Source organism: Lithobates pipiens, unplaced genomic scaffold (genome assembly GCF_037356315.1).
Source record: "Lithobates pipiens isolate NorthernLeopardFrog02 unplaced genomic scaffold, aLitPip1_a1.2 Scaffold_22, whole genome shotgun sequence".
Lineage (NCBI taxonomy): Eukaryota > Metazoa > Chordata > Amphibia > Anura > Ranidae > Lithobates > Lithobates pipiens.
Genome location: NW_027507784.1, coordinates 16,108,038 through 16,127,576, shown reverse-complemented (window position 1 = coordinate 16,127,576; position 19,539 = coordinate 16,108,038). Strand labels below are relative to the sequence as shown.

At 43.3% G+C, this 19,539-nt stretch overlaps 1 protein-coding gene and 1 pseudogene across 2 annotated transcripts in view; one reads left to right on the top strand and one right to left on the bottom strand.

Moving 5' to 3' along the window:
- LOC143923342 (kinesin-like protein KIF13A) overlaps positions 1–19,539 on the bottom strand; it is a 511,776-nt gene that overhangs the window by 127,912 nt on the left and 364,325 nt on the right. The window lies entirely within an intron of this gene.
- Positions 1–19,539, top strand: part of LOC143925167 (kinesin-like protein KIF13A pseudogene) — a 43,627-nt pseudogene that overhangs the window by 22,842 nt on the left and 1,246 nt on the right. The window contains exons 2-3 of the transcript XR_013261944.1: positions 5,896–7,954; positions 16,434–16,485. The product of XR_013261944.1 is annotated as a kinesin-like protein KIF13A pseudogene (transcript). The remainder of the gene's footprint in view (positions 1–5,895; positions 7,955–16,433; positions 16,486–19,539) is intronic.

Genomic DNA, 19,539 nt, shown 5'->3' with positions numbered 1-19,539 from the left:
ATCCCTGAAATTCTACAAACTATCCGTATTCTTCCGAACTTGAAATCACCTGGTCCAGATGGCTTTACAGGGGAATATTTTAAAAAAATGTCAAAGTACTCTAGCACCTATACTATGTGACATTTATAAATTAGCAGCCAGTTCTTCATCATTTCCCAATGAAATGCTGAATGCTCTTGTTGTAACTCTTCCAAAACCAGATAAGGAACCATCTTCACCTAAAAATTTTAGACCAATTTCCTTACTCAATTTAGATGTTAAAATGTATGTGAAACTTATAGCCAAAAGACTAGATAGTTTGTTACCCTCTCTTATCCATAGAGATCAATTGGGTTTCACCAAAGGAAGACAAGCATCGGATACTACTAGAAGAATGATAAATATAATACACCATGTAGAACTCACCAAATCGCCATCCCTGTTTCTGTTGCTTAATGCTGAAAAAGCATTTGATAGAGTTCATTGGGGATACCTGTCATCAGTTCTGACTAAATTTGGCTTAACAGGTCAAATCAACAAAGCAATATTAGCCCTGTACTCTGTCCCCTCGGCTCGAGTGTTTTATTCTCTAGGGAGTTAGAATAAAAAATATATATAATGTTTAGGGGTTCTAAGTAAAGGGAAGGAGATAGGCTGGCAGGCAGGGGAAGCTCCATTAGCATTGCTGGTTGTCATTCCAAAGGCCACCACAAGAGGGCACCAGATTCCAGAAGGAACCATAGGAGCGCAGAAGGCCTCAAAGCCGCGGCCTCAATTACCGGTCGCCGGCGGCACGGCCCGACGCGATCACGCCGGGGGGTCCACGGAGACAGGATACCCCCAGCTGTGCTGCCCCAGGCGCCAGGTCGCTAATTCTAGTCGCAAATGCGACCTGGCGCCCGGGTTTTGTCGAGCCCTGCTCTACATAATTTCATGAAGACAACTTCATTTACACCATGGATAGAGAAGGGAATTAAATATCTATCTGATCTACTTGATAATGGGGTGATAAAACCATTTTTACACTTCAAAAGAAATTTCAATTGCAAATTCAGATTTATTCCTCTACATCCGAACTAAGAATTGCATTTCCAACCTCCCATCATGGACCTATACTGTTCCCCAATCAGCTTGGTCCTTCCTTACAGGGCTGGTGCAAGGATTTTTGGCACCCTAGGCGAAACCTCATTTTGCCGCCCCCTCCATTGGCCCCGCCCCTGACTCCACCCCCAGAATACCGCTTCACCAGCGCTCAACAATTCCGCCTCACCAGCGAATAAAACGGCGATTGTTGCAATATTTTATGTCACACGGTATTTGCGCAGCGGTGTTTTAAATGCAACTTTTTAGGAAAAGGGACGCTTTCATGAATTAAAAAAAAAAAAAACAGTAAAATTATCCCATTTTTTTTGCATAATGTGAAAGATAATGTTACGCCGAGTAAATAGATACCAAACATGTCACACTTTATAATTGCACGCACTTGTGGATTGACGACAAAGTACGGTACCTAAAAATCTCAATAGGCGACGCTTTAAACATTTTTTACGGTTACCAGGTTAGGGTTACAGAGGAGGTCTAGTGCTAGAATTATTGCTCTCGCTCTGACGATCGCGGCAATACCTCACATGTGTGATTTGAACACCGTTTACATACGCGGGCGTGACTTCCGTATGCGTTTTCTTTGCTTTGCGAGCTCACGGGGACGGCGGGCCCTTTAAAAAAAAAATTTTTTTTTTATTTATTTTATTTATTTTAAAATGACTAAATTGTTTAAATTAAAAAAAAAAAAATTTGATCACTTTTATTGCTGGCACAAGGAATGTAAACATCCCTTGTGACAGTAATAGGCGGTGACAGGTACTCTTTATGGAGGGATCGGGGGTCTAAAAGACCCCCCACCCCTCCTTTACACTTCAATGTATTCAGATCGCCGAAAACGGCGATTCTGAATACCGGATATTTTTTTAAATCCGGCGCCATTGGCAGCCGAGTAAACGGGAAGTGACGTCATGACGTCGCTTCCGTGTTTACTAGGAGGAGACTGGAACGAAGCCGATTACGGCTTCGTTCCAGTTCCTCCCCAGCGGCCGGAGACGCCGCAATAGGAATCGGTGCTCCCGATCGAGCGGGAGCACCGGTAACAGCGGCGTGAGGCGGCGGGAGGGGGGGACGTCCCCTCCCGCTCCTCCGGCATAACAGCCGAGCGGCTTTTAGCCGCATCGGTTGTTATGGCTGGATAGCCAATCGCCCGCTGAACAAAAAGGTACCGGGATGATGCCTGCAGGTGCGGGCATCATCCCGGTATACCCCCGGCCGGGTGCCCTAGGCGGCAGTGCGCTCCAGGCGGTTGCCTAGTCCGCCTAGTGGTAGCGCCGGCCCTGCTTCCTTAAGATCCCCATACATCAACAAAAAGGATCTTTCTTTTCTATAATCTTCTTCAACAAAAAAGTGTGTTTATAAAGACTATCCCTTTAATTAGATGGGAAGAAGACTTAGGATAGACCTATACAGTTGACCAATGGGAAAAAGCTTGTAACACCACATATAAAGCCACATGCTGCTCTACATTATGGGAAGTATCCATTAAATTGACTCAACGCTGGTATCTTACTCCTGAGAATTCAATAGCACATTTGACGACAAATGTTGGCGATTTTGCGGAAAAAAAGGTGATATGTTACATACATTTTGGACATGCCCTAAAATTGAGAAGTATTGGGAACAAATTTTTCAAGTTATGTCTGAAATTACCAAAACAGTCATTCCTCCAAATCCCTCACTGGCTCTATTATCCATTGATCTTGATCGATATCCTATCCAGTTTAGAAATGTGTTTACACATATTTTGCTGTCAGCCAGGATAAGTATAACGAGGAACTGGAAAAATCCTGATCCTCCTTCCATAAAAGAAGTGATAGAATCGACTCAAACTCATTACATTTATGAATCAATTCTAGCTCTTTGGCCTCACAAAAAAGAACACACTCATAAAATATGGCAGCCATGGTTAAAATGGGCTAGTCCCCAAAACATTGCACGAGTTCTTTGTTCCTAGATAATTTCTTTCAAAAAATGACTTACCCCGCTCTAATATTTTAATCTTTGTTTTGTATCTATTAAATGACAGGTTACTATTACTGCCAGCGGCGCACTCACGTGCTGGTCAGGACCCCCGTGAGTCCGGTCGCAGGTCCCGCGGACTCAATTGCCGCGGGCATACCCGCAATCGTCTCACGGGGCGGCTGAACGGAGAAATGCCGTTGTAAACAGCATCTCCCCGTTCTCAACAAAAAATAGGTACATCAAAATTTGTTGCTAGTAATAAACAAATAAATAATACTCTGTAGCGCTAATGCTGTGTGAATATTACTCCACCCAATCTATCTATAATAAAAAATAAATTTGTAACTTTTTCATAAATCAGTGTGCTTGATACAATAAACACAAATCGCATCAATTACATATATCACCTCCTTTCAGTGAATATAGAGATGGTATAATGTATCCATTTATACATAAAACATTGTGAAAAAGAAAAATAATTAAAATAAATTCATCATCTCCTAACAAAAAATAAAATAGTCCATCACCAAAAAGTGATTAAAATTTGAATGCTCCAGCAATAGTCCTTCTATAAGTGCAAAACTAATCTTCAATGTCCAAAGCAATTTCTTAATTCCTTCACCACACCATCCATGATTGTGACCCCCCCCCTTCGTGGAAGCACTCACCAGCTGATGAGCCTTGCACTCGCGTGCTAGGCTAATAGAGCTCTAAATCTCTCAAGAAATGGTTTCAAGTATTATATCGCAAATCTCTGGATATTCTCCCCTCAGAAAAATCTTGTATATGTGCCTCAAAAGAAATCAGAGAGGAGACCTCCAATAGTGTAATACTGTAAACACACTTTAATCTTAAAATAATTCACTCTTTATGCACTCACATGAACAATATGAAAAAAAAGGCACTTCAAAGAAAGTCAAATCACTCCACACTCCAACTCCAACAAAAGCTTTAAATACTCCGGGGCATTGGTGGTCACAGCGGACCTCTTTAACAGGTAACGGGATTGCTCTCTCTCACCCTTCCTTCCGTGTCCCGCCTGGTCCCACACAGCAGGTACGTGATTTGAATTGGGAGCCTTAGCTTGCTAGTACCGTCCCCTTCGTCCAGCACCACCTTCCACCACCGTGTATAAGCTTATTATCTCAATGTTAATTGCCAGATAGCCACGCCCCGACATGTTTCGTCATACCAGACTTAATCATGGGATTCCCGTTCTCCCCGTTCTGCCTAGCAACTAGTGCTGCTGATCTCTGCTCCATGTGATTGGAGCAGAGATCAGCGTTCACTAAATGAAAGCCCAGCCCCCAACAGTTAGTAACACACCCCTAGGTACACTTAACCCCTACATTGCCACCCACTGGTTAACCCGTTAACTGCCAGTGTAATTTACACAGGAATCAGTGCATTTATATAACAGTGATTGCTGTATAAATGACAATGGTCCCAAAAATGTGTCAAAAATGTCTGATGTGTCCGCCATAATGTCACAGTCACAATAAAAATCGCTGATCGCCGCCATTACTAGTAAAAAAAAATATATTAATAAAAATGCCATACAACTATCCCCTATTTTGTAAACGCTATAACTTTTGCGCAAACCAATCAATAATCGCTTATTGCGATTTTTTTTACCAAAAATATGTAGAAGAATACGTATGGGCCTAAACTGAGGGAAATTTTTTTTTTTTATATATTTTTGGGGGATGTTTATTATAACAAAAAGTAAAAAATAATGCGTTTTTTTCAAAATTGTCGCTCTATTTTTGTTTATAGTGCAAAAAATAAAAACCTCAGGGGTGATCAAATACCACCAAAAGAAAGCTCTATTTGTGGGAAAAAAGGACCTCAATTTTATTTTGGAGCCACGTCGCACGACCGCGCAATTGTCAGTTAAAGCAACGCAGTGCCGAATCGCAAAAAGTGGTCTGGTCTTTGACCAGCAAAATGGTCTGGGGCTGAAGTGGTTAAATAAAGTCCCACAATGCTACCATAACTCTGAACCATGGAACATATTGAATATTATTATACAGGATGTATATAGCATCAACAGTTTGCACAGCGCTTTATAATATAAATGGGGACAATTTATTATAATACAGTTCATAGCAGAAGGAATGGCAGGGCCATTAGATACCTTCAGTTCTGTCACATGTAGAGTTGCCACCTGGGCTGAAGTCACATGGCCGGTACTTTTTTCCTACAGAAAATTTGGCAACCTTAGTCATATGACATACATGGTCTTCTTCTTCTTCTTTGCCTCTTCTTTAAAGCTAAAAAGTGCTCAATGATGGAGAGGTCATGAGGACATCAGCACTGTCCTCTGTATTATTATAGGGCTCCATTGTGACAACCCCCTGGGGAGATTCCATGATGATCTGTACTGAAAGTGAGGATTGAATCAAAGTGGTCTCTATGAATCTTGGCGTACTCCAACCCAGAAGACCAGTGCTGGATCACAGGACGTTGAGTCTGCAGTGGAGAGCACTAGAAAGAGGCAGTTGGGCTGCAAATCATGAAAAAAAATGAACAAAACAAACTGTAATTTTGCCTTTAATGTACCTTATTTGTATGCACTACAAGTTATGACTACAACCACATACTCTGGTCTTTGGTAAATTAGTATTTATATTGTGTGGCAGCCATTGTGTTCATGCTTTCCTCATATGCTAGCATATAGTGATTTTTTTTTAACAGAAACATCTGAATGTATAATCCTAAGGATGTCAAGCATATTCTATTGACACAGATTTTTGTTTGTTTTATGCTTGTGAGTCAGCAGGTCAGCATTATAAGGATATTCAGATCTCAAAGACTGTTTTCACTTTTTCTTATATTTTCTCCCCACAGGTTATCAAAAAACTGGGAACATGAATAACAGCAAAGTGAAAGTGGCTGTGCGGGTCCGTCCTCTGAATCAGAGGGAGGAAGGACTAAACTCAGAGTGTGTTGTTCGGGTCAGTGGAAACCAGATTACCCTTCTGCCACCCATTTCCTGCAAGGAAAAAGACAGAAAACAACCTCATATCTTCACATATGACAACTGTTTCTGGACAGAGGATAAACATGATACTGGGCAGGAAGATGTTTTTGAACATCTCGGAGATGGAGTTCTTGAGAACATATGGCTTGGTTACAATGTGTGTATCTTTGCTTATGGCCAAACAGGATCAGGAAAAACATTTTCAATGATGGGGACAGAAGACCAACCTGGTATTGTGCCAAGAATCTGCACTGCTTTATTTAATAAAGAGTCCAATGACTTGGAAGCCATCAGGATTGAGGTCTCTTATTTAGAGATATATAATGAAGAGGTGAGAGATCTTCACAGGTTGGAAAAAAAGCAAACAAGACTAAGAGTTAGAGAAGATCGACTACTCGGTCCATATGTAGAGGGGTTATCCTGTCATGCTGTTCAAAGCTATGAAGAGATAAAATTGCTGCTGGACCAAGGTAATAAACACAGGGCCATTGCAGAAACCAAGATGAATGAGCAGAGCAGTCGTTCTCATGCCATACTAGCACTGACCGTTACACAAACATGTCACAAAATGTCACATGATCACAAGTCTGGAGCCTCCAGAGAGTTAGTGAGTAAGGTCAGCCTGGTAGATCTGGCCGGAAGTGAGAGGTCCTCCAAATCTGGAGCCCAAGGCAGTCAGCTTAAGGAGAGTTGTAATATCAACAAATCCCTCTTAACTCTCGGTCTAGTCATAAATTCATTGGCTGAAATCTCAGAAAATAAAAGGAAGAGCCAATACGTGAATTATAGAGACTCTGTGCTCACATGGCTGCTAAAGAACAATCTTGGAGGAAACAGCAAGACGATTATGTTGGCCACAGTCAGTCCTGCAGCAGATAATTATCAGGAAACACTCTTTACCCTAAGATACGCAGACAGCGCCAAACGAATAGTCAACCAAGCCATGGTCAATGAAGATGTGAAGTCCAAAGCCATAGAGGAGCTACAGGAGGAAATAAAAAGACTCAGATCGCAGCTTACAACAACAGAGCACGTGAAGGCAGAAGTAATAAAACTGAAGTCACAGTTGGAGGAAAAAGAAAATCTTCTCAATGTTCTAGAAACCTCGTGGGAAGAAAAGCTGAAAAGGACCGAGGTTGCCACAAAGGAATGGCAGAAGAATTTAGAGAACATGGGCATCATTCTTAAAAAACAGAATGTCACATTTAGTAATGAATGCTATCTTATCCAACGTGATACATTAATTATCCATACTATAAATGATATAACCAAGATTGGCTCTGGACCTTCTCAAGACATCCAGATCTCTGGTCCTGAGGCTGAATGTGAACACTGTGTGATCAGGAAGACAGAAGAAGGAGAGGTTTTTCTAACTCCAGTCAACAACTCAAAAATCTATGTCAATGGATGCTTATCTAAGACAAAGACCCAGCTGTGGCATGAAGATAAAATACATATTGGAACAAATGTATTTGATTTACAGCAACCTAGCAGACCAAAGCCAGAATATATGAAGACAAATGTTTCATCGGAAGCTGAGGTTCAAACATATGATGAACTGAATACAGAAAAGGGCAGGTCATCCATATTATCTGAAAGAGAAGGCAGGAATAGTAACATAATCGAGAATGACAAATTCAAAACTAAATCAGCATTTTACAAGGCAACTGAAAGCTCCGCACCAACCATTCCAGCCTCTGATGATGACCTTAACTCTAATGAGTCAAACAGTCAACCTATTGATATGAAAGTTAATACCACCAAATCGGAATATCTGGAGATAGGTGTAGGCACAGAAGTACAAGACTTCATGGTTCCATGTTCACCGCAGTATGGTGAGGCCAGTTCCCAAACTTCTGAAATTTTAGGAAACAATAATTGCTTGCAGAGCATTCAAGATCTGGAAGATAATGCTAATTTACCAAGGTATTTTTTTGGTTTTAATAACGCATGTAATAGTAAATTGCAGGTGATACACAATATAACCCATAAAGGCATATATCATAAATTCATTTCATTTTGGGTATCCTGTAAATACTGGTGAAAATTCTTACTAAACTAGGCAGCAACTAAGTCGGATCTTTGTAGCTGGGCAACCATATTGCTAATTTTCTTAAACTCCAGTATTCTAATGGTATAACTTGAAGATATTTTCATGCACGGGTGCAACCAAAAAACATGAAAAAAAAGTTAAATACATGTAGTTATGGATTGAAAAATGCAAATGAGCGCTAACACTACCATCATAGCAGCCAGTAAATTTGCTCTGGGGGCAGTGCGGGCACTGAGGGCTTGGCTATATCTAGCAATACCAAGGTGTTAACTTGATTCTTTTTTAATTATAACTAACTCCTCTAGGAAGACCCGTTTTCTTGCTTGTTAGTGTAAAGTTTATGTCTATAATATTCAACACCTGATTTGTAATTTTGGATTTCACACCTAAGAAGGGAATTGTAGATGTCCCTGGCCTCTGCTGTGTGCTGGCCAACCACAGCACGAACACCTATTAAATGTAGCGCTGGTATTTTTAATACCGATGCTAGTATTTTTGTAAATTTAAGTTTGTCTGAAGTTGCAGTTTGGTTCAGATTAATTATGCTAAAGTTCTGGCTTCTGTACCAGTTTGGCTGGGTTGTGGTAATTTCCACTTGGCCATGGGAGTCGCTGTCACCACTGGCAAGTGTTGGAAATGCAACAAGCTAAATGCTTTGGATAGCCCTTTTCCTCAGAAACAGCCCGGTGGGAGTGGTCTACCCGCGGAACCTTCTGGGTAAGGGTACTTAAGGTATTGACGCCATTGGAGTTGGTTGGTTAGTTTTTCCCAACCTCATGGCCCTCCTGGCCTGAGGCGTGTGCTGCCTGATTCAATGTCTCGGCCCGGATGGCCTGAGGCTCCGCAACTGAAAGGTAGACCCCGAGGCTTTGGGGCCTACTGATCTAGAGATAATCCTGTGCTGTCTCGCCTGCGGGGAGAAGCCAAGCAATTGGAGGATCCAGGGGAGGACTTTTCTGAGGAGGACTGAGCAATAAGGCTGGTGCCTTATGGAGAAGCCTGGAGACTCAGTTGGAGGATGCATCCTGGGTTGTCTACCACATAGTATCGCCGGGTCGGCTGAAAGAATCAGGTACTGTGGGGAAACTGCAACCAGAAGGTTATCGTGCTTTCCTGTGGCAGAGGATTGCATAACAAGATCGGTAAACTTATCTGTGGCAGAGACTTTGTTCGAGCATCTCACCGGGCAGCTAGGTCAGTGAGAGAGGTCTATCCAGTGATTTACTGGATCCAGCTTGTGGGAATCGTTTGTCCTCTGGATCAAGGAAATACCTCTAACCTGCAAAACTACAAAGGTACCTGAATTCCCCTTATCCTCTACCCCTCTATTGCAAAAGTGTGTGTTCTTGTTAAAAAAAAAAACACCCAGAAAAAGGACTAAGTGTCAGAGCCAATATTTTTTAATCGACTCTACAACGGAACCCCTAAGACAGACACAGTAAACAGGTGAGGTAACGGTAAGCCCAACAAAAACCAGCAGCTCCTTCGGGGGTTACTGCTACATAAAGAAAAAATAAAAATAAATAAAGATAAATGTGTATGAACATAACAATTAAAAAAAAAAACATTACTACTATGGTATAGCACATGCCATAAACTGATGGAAAGAGTAGATTTTTGTGAACACTGATAGTGGGTGGATCCTAATGGGGATAGATGTTCCACAACAAAAGTTAAACAAATTGCTAATAATTTACATTTCCCTGCCCGCTTTTTTTTTTTCAATAAATAATTTCATGAAGGACCCTCATGAGAACTGGTGTATCTTTATACATTTACATTTTGCAGCCAGCTTAATTTTCTTTGTAAATAAACATCTTGGGGGATCCCCGGCATGTTATTTAAGATAATCTTACCTCTGCTACTCTTTTAAGCATTACTAAATTTTTTTTTCTGCATTAATACATGTCCTCCCAGCTCCAGTCCAGCTCCTGTCCTACTCTCCGTGCCATTTATTTCCCTTTACTCCGAACCTCTGATACCCCTATTTTCAACCTATAAAACCTCTGTTATTATTACCCACTTCTAATAGCATTTTTCCTCTCCCCCAATCTCTGATGCCCTTATTTCTATCCCCCAACCTCTAATAGCCTGTTCCTATTACTACTCTCTTGTTCCCATGTCCAAACCTATGATACCCTTGTTCTTATTCCCCATCCTTTTATACTCGTTTCTATGCCCTCCACCTTTGACTTGTCCTTTGGTCTCAACCTTTAAAAATTCTGCTCCCATTCCTCAAACCTCTGACACCACTATTCCCTGGCCCCAAACTTTGATACCCCTATTTCTATCCCCCACCTCTGATATCTCTTTTCCTCTTACCAGCATCTGATAGCGCTCTTTCTATGCAAGAAATCAAATAAAAACTAGGGAACCACAATGAAGAATATTGAATACTACTGAAGACTCATCCACTCACTTTCCAAAGGAAGTAGGGCTCAGTGGCCAAAGAGCTGCATAAAAAAGGGCCGGGGGGGGGTTGCTTCAGAGAGGAGGAACAGTCAAAGCGCCACAAAGTAGAGCCACAGGGATATGTGATCAAAAAAGTAGAAAACGAAAATATTCATAAATGGTAACAAAATGTATTTATGGAAAGCATGTCAAATACAAATACAAAAAGGTACTCCTCCACCTTCCATCATCTAAAAACACAATGCTGTCTATATCCAAAAACATCTAGGAACCACCATATATCCACATACTCACACCTGAATACAACAACCATGTAACTATGGGATGAATAACTGAGTGAAACCAATGCTAGCAATGTGTCCCCATATACCAGTATACCTGTATACCAGTAAAAGTAAGTAGCAGCCAATGACACAGTAATTCAGATATCTGGAGGGAAACGGGCCAGGGCTGGATCAATGGGACATTGAGATAGCAATGCAGTCTAATAAATCCTCCTGTAAAGAGAGTGTGCTGATACCGATGACTGTGGAAGTCAAACAAAAAGAATCGTAAGTTGCCAGTGGCAAGCGTCAGCAATAACACCACCAGTCCACAGCCACAGGGCATGGGCAGCCAGGTATGACAAAATTAGAAGGATGGTGTCCTTAGTGCAGACGGGGAAACAAGTACCGTAGCCCAGCAATGATTATAGGCATGTTACCATAGTCGAGTATCAGCTTGTATGTTCCATGAAACCAATGGAATCCTGCTGCCTGTGAGATGAGTCCGAGCTCCCAGTATTTCTCCTAGTGGCTCAACTGGCCAATCTTTATAGGTAGACACCGTGCCCGGTATATCTGTGGCTCGGATAGATCTGTTGCCAAATGCTGCTGCAAAAGTCCCAGTGCTGGCAGTTAGATCCACACCATGTCGGGGATTCCCGTTCCTATTCCTCAAATCTCTGATACCACTATTCCCTTGCCCCAAACTTTGATACCCCTATTTTAGGGATGTGTGATTCGTACTTCCGTAAATTCGTAAATTCGGGAGGATCCAAAATACGAATTGCAATGTTTCCGAATTTTATGCGAAATACAAAATTTTGTTGACGAATTTCAGATCCAAATTCCGTTACAACGGAAACGTGACTGGTGTTTTGTTGACCAATCAGAGCTTTTCTTCTGCTGCTGAGTGGGGGTTGGGAAAATGACTTTTTTTAATATGGGCGTGGGAGAGACTGGTACTGGGAGTCGATGGGAGATTCAGAATCCGACAAAATAAGAATGTTTGTTAATATCGTTTTATTATTGTCATAATAAGTACGATCAAGCTAAAAACACAGGAAGTCAGCACAGCACAGGGATGGGGGGAGCCCCTCTTAATGAGCACAGCACAGGGATGGGGGGAGCCCCTCATAATGAGCACAGCACAGGGATGGAGGGAGCCCCTCATAATGAGCACAGCACAGGAATGGGGGGAGCCCCTCATAATGAGCACAGCACAGGGATGGGGGGAGCCCCTCATAATGATCACAGCACAGGGATGGGGGAGCCCCTCATAATGAGCACAGCACAGGGATGGTGGGAGCCCCTCATAATGATCATAGCACAGGGATGGTGGGAGCCCCTCATAATGATCACAGCACAGGGATGGGGGGAGCCCCTCATAATGAGCACAGCACAGGGATGGGGGGAGCCCCTCATAATGATAACAGCACAGGGATGGGGGAGCCCCTCATAATGAGCACAGAACAGGGATGGGGGAGCCCCTCATAATGAGCACAGCACAGGGATGGGGGGAGCCCCTCATAATGATCACAGCACAGGGATGGGGGGCCCCTCATAATGATCACAGCACAGGGATGGTGGAAGCCCCTCATAATGATCACAGCACAGGGATGGGGGAGCCCCTCATAATGATCACAGCACAGGGATGGGGGGAGCCCCTCATAATGAGCACAGCACAGGGATGGGGGAACCCCTCATAATGAGCACAGCACAGGGATGGGGGGAGCCCCTCATAATGATCACACAACACACACAAATCATACATGTATTTGTTATTTTATGTATTTATTTTATTTAGTTTAAGCACAGCAGCCAACATCACTTTATTTACTTTTAATTAATGATGAGCGCTTAGAGTTGGGCAAAATAAAATAAACTACAATTTGGCAATTTATCTGATTTGTAAAGTTGACCCACCTATGGGTTATCATGAATGAGAAAACACATTGGGGGTTATTTACTAAAGGAAAATCCACTTTGCACTGACAGTGCACTTGGAAGTGCAGTCGCTGTAAATCTGAGGGGAAGCTCTGCTGATTTTGTCATCAAATCATGTGCAAGTTCACTTTCAGACCGGACCATTTTGCTGGTCAATGACCAGAGGTCTTTTTACAATTTGGCACTGCGCTGCTTTAACTGGTAATTGCGCGGTCATGCAATGTTGTACCCAAACAAAATTTGTGTCCTTTTCTTCCCACAAATAGAGCTTTCTTTTAAAGGTATTTGACTGACTCTGCGATTTTTATTTTTTGCGATATAAACGTAAAAAGACCGCAAATTTTGAAACAAAAAAATGATATTTTCTACTTTTTGTTATTAGAAAAATCCAATAAACTCAATTTTAGTCATACATTTAGGCCAAAATGTATTCAGCCACATGTCTTTGGTAAAAAAAAAGTCAATAACTGTATATTTATTGGTTTGCGCAAAAGTTGTCACATCTACAAACTAAGGTACATTTTTAGGAATTTACGCAGCTTTTAGTTTATGACTGCCTATCTCATTTCTTGAGGTGCTAAAATGGCAGGGCAGTACAAACCCCCCAAATGACCCCATTTTGGAAAGTAGAAACCCTAAGGAAATTGATAAGAGGCATGTTGAGCCCATTGAATATTTTATTTTTTTGCCTTAAGCGATTGAATAATGACAAAAAAAAAATTTTTTTTTTTTTTTACACAAAGTTGTCACTAAATGATATATTGCTCACACATGCCATGGTTATATGTGGAATTGTACCCAAAAATACATTCTGCTGCTTCTCCTGAGTACGGGGATACCACATGTGGTCGACTTTTTGGAAGCCTAGCCGCGTACAGGGCCCCGAAAACCAAGCACCGCCTTCAGGATTTCTAAGGGCATACATTTGTAATTTCACTCCTCACTACCTATCACAGTTTTGAAGGCCATAAAATGCCAAGATGGCACAAAACACCCACAAATGACCCCATTTTAGAAAGTAGACACCCCAAGCTATTTGCTGAGAGGCATGTTGAGTCCATGAAATATTTTATATTTTGCCACAAGTTGCGGGAAAATTACAAACTTTTATTTATTTATTTATTTTTTTCACAAAGTTGTCACTAAATGATATATTGCTCACACATGCCATGGGCATATGTAAAATGACACCCCAAAATAAATTCTGCTGCTTCTCCTGTGTACGGGGATACCACATGTGTGGGATTTTTTGGGAGCCTAGCCATGTACGGGGCCCCGAAAACCAAGAACCGCCTTCAGGCTTTCTAAGGGCGTAAATTTTTGATTTCACTCCTCACCACCTATCACAGTTTTGAAGGCCATAAAATGCCAAGCTGGCACAACCCCCCCCAAAATGACCCCATTTTAGAAAGTAAACACCCCAAGCTATTTGCTGAGAGGCATGTTGAGTCCATGGAATATTTTATATTTTGCCACAAGTTGTGGGAATATTACAAACTTTTTTTTTTTCACAAAGTTGTCACTAAATGATATATTGCTCACACATGCTATGGGCATATGTGAAATGACACCCCAAAATAAATTCTGCTGCTTCTCCTGAGTACGGGGATACCACATGTGTGGGACTTTTTGGGAGTCTAGCCGCGTACGGGGCCCCGAAATCCAAGCACCGCCTTCAGGATTTCTAAGGGTGTAAATTTTTGATTTCACTCCTCACTACCTATTACAGTTTTGAAGGCCATAAAATGCCAAGATGGCACAAAACCCCCACAAATGACCCCATTTTAGAAAGTAGACACCCCAAGCTATGGATTTCTAAAGCCGCGTACACACATAGCCGTCTGTCCGACGTACTTAGTCTGGCGGACTTCCCGCCAGACTGTCCGTCGGACTTTCCGAACGGGCTACTTGCCCACACACGGCACTTTTTCAGCGGACTATTACGGCGTACTAAGTCTGCCGTACTATCTGCCCTACTTTTGAAATGAACGGACTCGCCCACACACGCGGAGGAAAGTCCGCTCATTTCGAGCGCGTCTTCAGGTAGGCGGGGCCCGCAAAGGAGATGTCGCTGGCCCCGCCGCCTGGTATGGACTTAAAGGGGAACCCCAACGCCGAAAAAAATCGGCGTGGGGTCCCCCCCAAGTCCACAACAGACCCTTATCCGAGCACGCTACCCGGCCGGCCAGGAAAGGGGGGGTGAGCGAGCGCCCCCCGAGCCATACCAGGCCGCATGCCCTCAACATGTTGGGTCCCTTGGGGAAGGGGGGCGCGCGGCCCCCCCACCCCAAAGCACCTTGTCCCCATGTTGATGAGGACAAGGGCCTCTTCCCGACAACCCTGGCCGTTGGTTGTTGGGGTCTGCGGGTGGGGGGCTTATCGGAATCCGGGAGCCCCCTTTAATAAGGGGGCCCCCGGATACCGGCCCCCCACCCTATTTGAATGAGTATGGGGTACAATGTACCCCTACCCATTCACCTGTAAAATAAAGTACAAAAAAAAACACAACACACAAGATAAAATAATTTATTGCACAGCTCCGGGGGTCTTCCGTCTTCGGGGGTCTTCTCGCCGGACTCCTCCGCTATCTTCTTGTAGCTCTTTTACTAGCGGAGGAGCCCGGCATTCTTCTTCGTCGCCGCGGCCTCTTCTTCCAACTTCGGGGGTCTTGTCCCCCTCTTCAGTTCTTCTGCCGTGCCACCGCGCCTTCTTATAGCTCTTTTACAGGCGGTGGCCCGGTCTTCTGTCGCTGCCGCCGCCTTCCGTTCTTCTTCTTCTTCTTCTCCAGGAGATGTTGACTCGACAATCTCTCCGGCCGCAATGCCAGGGACGCGCTGCGCTGCCACTTATATAGGGACAAGGGGCAGTGTCACATGGGTTTATGTCACATGGGTTGGTCACATGGGTTGATGTCACATGGCGACAGTCCCAGCATCCTCCGGGACTGTGACATCGAAAGGGGGCGTGGTCACCATGTGACACCAACCCATGTACCCTAGAGCTAAAGGGGGCTAACCCTAACTGCTCTAACAGTTATTGCAGTCACAAATGACACCAATGCAATAATAAAAAAATAAAAAAAATGCAATTGGTGTCACTGTGACTGGGGGTGCAGGGGTGATTGGGGGGGGTGATCGGGGGGTGAAAGTGTGCCTGGCGTGTTCTACTGTGTAGTGTAGTGTTGGTGCAACTCACCGATCCTCTCTCCTCGGTGCCAGAACGAAAAATACTGACAAAATACCGACACGGAGGAGAGATTACATCACTTCTCTGCCTGTGTTTACATTACAGGAAGTGATGCAATGCTGCAATTCCATTTGTCAGGAGCGATCGCGAGGGGGTGGCCATGAATTAATGGCCGCCCCCTCATCCCGGATCGCTCCTGCACGGAATCCGACCGCCGCTGGCACCGGGGGGGGCCCGATCGGGCCCCCCACCCGCGGGAAGGCAGGGACGTATATGTACGCCCATATGCCTGCCCGTGGCATTCTGTTGACGTACATCGTCGTGCGGCGGTCGGCAACTGGTTAAAATGCTGTTTTTTATTTTCCTTGCATGTCCCCCTCGGATCTACAGTGACTGCACTTCCAAGTGCACTGTCAGTGCAAAGTGGAGTTGCCTTTCGTAAATAACCCCCCAGTGTCTCCTGGCAGGATGTGGAAGGTTGGGATTTTTGTGAAGTATTCTATTTCTGGGGAAGTATATTCAGCTACTTTTACTTTCCTTTTTTCAGAAAATTCGAGCTTTCCAGGGAGAAGAAGCAGCTCCAGACGACTCGCAGACGGGTAAGTTTTATCAGGGTTACGGGTTAGTTTTACATCAGGAACTGAATATAAAGAGTCTGGAAGGGAAATTTTCCAGGAAGACCCAACAGATTTAGGGATTTACAGAGAAGTGACCACTACACTAGAGAAAAGAACTTCACCACTGACTGCCAGGGATGAGCCGAACACCCCCCCGGTTCGGTTTGCACCAGAACTTTCTAAGGGACCGGAAATTCGTACGAACTTTAGAACCCCGTTGAAGTCTATGGGACTCGAATGTTCAAAATAAAAAGTGCTAATTTTAATGGCTAATATGCAAAATATTGTTCTAAAAGGGTTTGGGGATCTGGCTTCTCCCCCGGGGACATGGGTCAGTGCCATTTTTTTTTTTTTAAATCTAAAATCCCGGTCCTGAGCTCCGTGACCGTGGCCTCGGGACCCGCCGACCCAATCGCCACTGGTGTCCCACGATCGGGTCACAGAGCTGAAGAACAAGGAGAGGTCTGTGTAAACAAACCTCTCCCCGTGCTTCCTACTGAGCCTGTCACCGATCATCTGTTCCCTTTTATAGGGAAAGATGATCAGTGACCTCACATGCCAATCCACGCCCCCCAACAGTAAAAAACACACACGTCACACTTAACCACTAGGGGACGGGGAGGGGTTAACTCCTTCACTGCCAGTGTCATTTACACATGATTTAGTGCATTTAAATAGCACTAATTGCTGTATAAATGACAATGGTCCCAAAAATGTCCGATGTGTCCACCATAATTTCACAGTCACAGTTACTAGTAAAAAAACAAAAATTCATAAAAATGTTATAAAAATGCTATAGAACTATCCCCTATTTGGTAAACACTATAACTTTAGCGTAAACCAATCAATAATCGCTAATTGCAATTTTTTTACCACAAATATGTAGAAGAATACATATTGGCCTAAACTGAGGAAATTATATATATATATATATATATATATATATATATATATATATATATATATATATATATATATATATATATATACATTTTTGGGGGATATTTATTATAGCAAAAAGTAAAAAATATTGCATTTTTTTCAAAATTGTTGCTCTATTTTTGTTTATAACCCAAAAAATTAAAACCGCAGAGGTGATCAAATACCACTAAAAGAAAGCTCTATTTGTGGTAAAAAAAAATTGTTTGGGAACCACGTCGCACGACCGCGCAATTGTCGGTTAAATTGCCGAATCGCAAAAAAGGGCCTGGTCCTTTGGCCGCAAATTGGTCGAGGGCTTAAGTGGATAATGACACTTAAAGTGAAACAAAAAGTGAAATATTCCCTTAAATATCGTGCCTGGGGGGTGTCTATAGTATGCCTGGGAAGTGCCATGTGTTTCCCATGTTTAGAACAGTCCCTGCACAAAATGACATTTAACGGGAAAAAAAGTCATTTAAAACTGCTTGCGGTTTTAATGTAATATCTGGTTCCAGCAATACAGATGAAAATCATTGAGAAAAATGGCATGGGTAGTCCCCCCTGCCCATTACCAGCCCCTTTGGGTCTTGTACGGATATTAAGGGGAACCCGTACCCAAATTAAAAGAAGGAAAGGCGTGGGGCCCCCAGGCCCTATATACTCAGAACAGCAGTATACAGGCGGTGCAAACAAGACAGGGACTGTGTAGGTTTGTTGTGTTAAGTAGAATCTGTTTGTAATTTTGAACTGGTACATTTTTAAAGTGTAGCTCCAGTCAAAAAAATCTATTTTTAAGCTTTTTGGAAAACATAGGGAAGGGTTATAACCTCTATATAATTTTTTGTGCCGTCTCACTTCCTGTTGTCTCCTTCCATTTGCAAGTAAGAGACGCTTGTAAGGTGGATGTTTGAAAGTAGGGACCTGCCCTATATGCTCTGCAGAAATGTGGGCCTAAGGTGTTGGTGTTGCCACAACATTGTAAGCCCTCAAAGTGACTCTTGGTGGGCGCTGGAGCACCCTGCTGTGAACGATTATATCAAGATTTGTAATTACATGCCATTGTTGAACAGTGGTAGAAAAATTGGGCCTTTGGTGGTTGTGGTGGTGGTGCTGGTGCCACAACACTATAAGTCCTCACAGTAACTCTCGGTGGGCGCAAGGAACTGGCCCTGCTGTGAAATATTATATCAAGAGTTGTAATTACATGCCCCTGTAAAACAGGGGCTGAAAAATTGGGCCTTAGGCACTGGTGCTGGTGCCACGACACTGCAACCTCTCCCAGATAGTCTAAATGGAGTGCAGGAATGAGCCATGCTGCAAAGCATTGCATCAAAATTTGCAATTACATTCCCCTGTTAAACAGGGGTTGAAAAACTGGGCCTTAGGCACTGGTGCTGGTGCCAGGACACTGCGACCTCTCCCAGATACTCTAAATGGAGTGCAGGAATGAGACCTGCTGCAAAGCATTGCATCAAAAATTGTAATTACATGCCCCTGTTAAACAGGGGTTGAAAAATTGGGCCTTAGGTACTGGTGCTGGTGCCAGGACACTGCCGCCTCTCCCAAATACTCTAGATGGAGTGCAGGAATGAGCCCTGCTGCAAAGCATTGCATCAAAAATTGTAATTACATGCCCCTGTTAAACAGGGGCTGAAAAATTGGGCCTTAGGTACTGGTGCTGGTGCCAGGACACTGCAGCCTCTCCCAAATACTCTAGATGGAGTGCAGGAATGAGCCCTGCTGCAAAGCATTGCATCAAAAATTGTAATTACATGCCCCTGTTAAACAGGGGCTGAAAAATTGGGCCTTAGCCACTGGTGGCGTCACCCGGAACCAAAAATGTTCTTCCAAGCTATCAGCAGGATCATTGAGGAGGAAGAGGGTAGTCAGTCAACATAACAGGACAGTCACTCAGCATCAGCAGGGAAGGGATGTGACATTTCAAAAAAAAATATTTGGTTACATCAGCTTCAGGTGCTTGGTAGCTGGTGGTGATCCAAGACTGATTCATCTTTATGAAGGTCAGTCGATCAACCAAGTCGGTGGACAGGCTCACCCTGTGATCGGTTACAAAGCCTCCAGCAGTATTGAAGGTGCATTCCGAAATGACGCTGG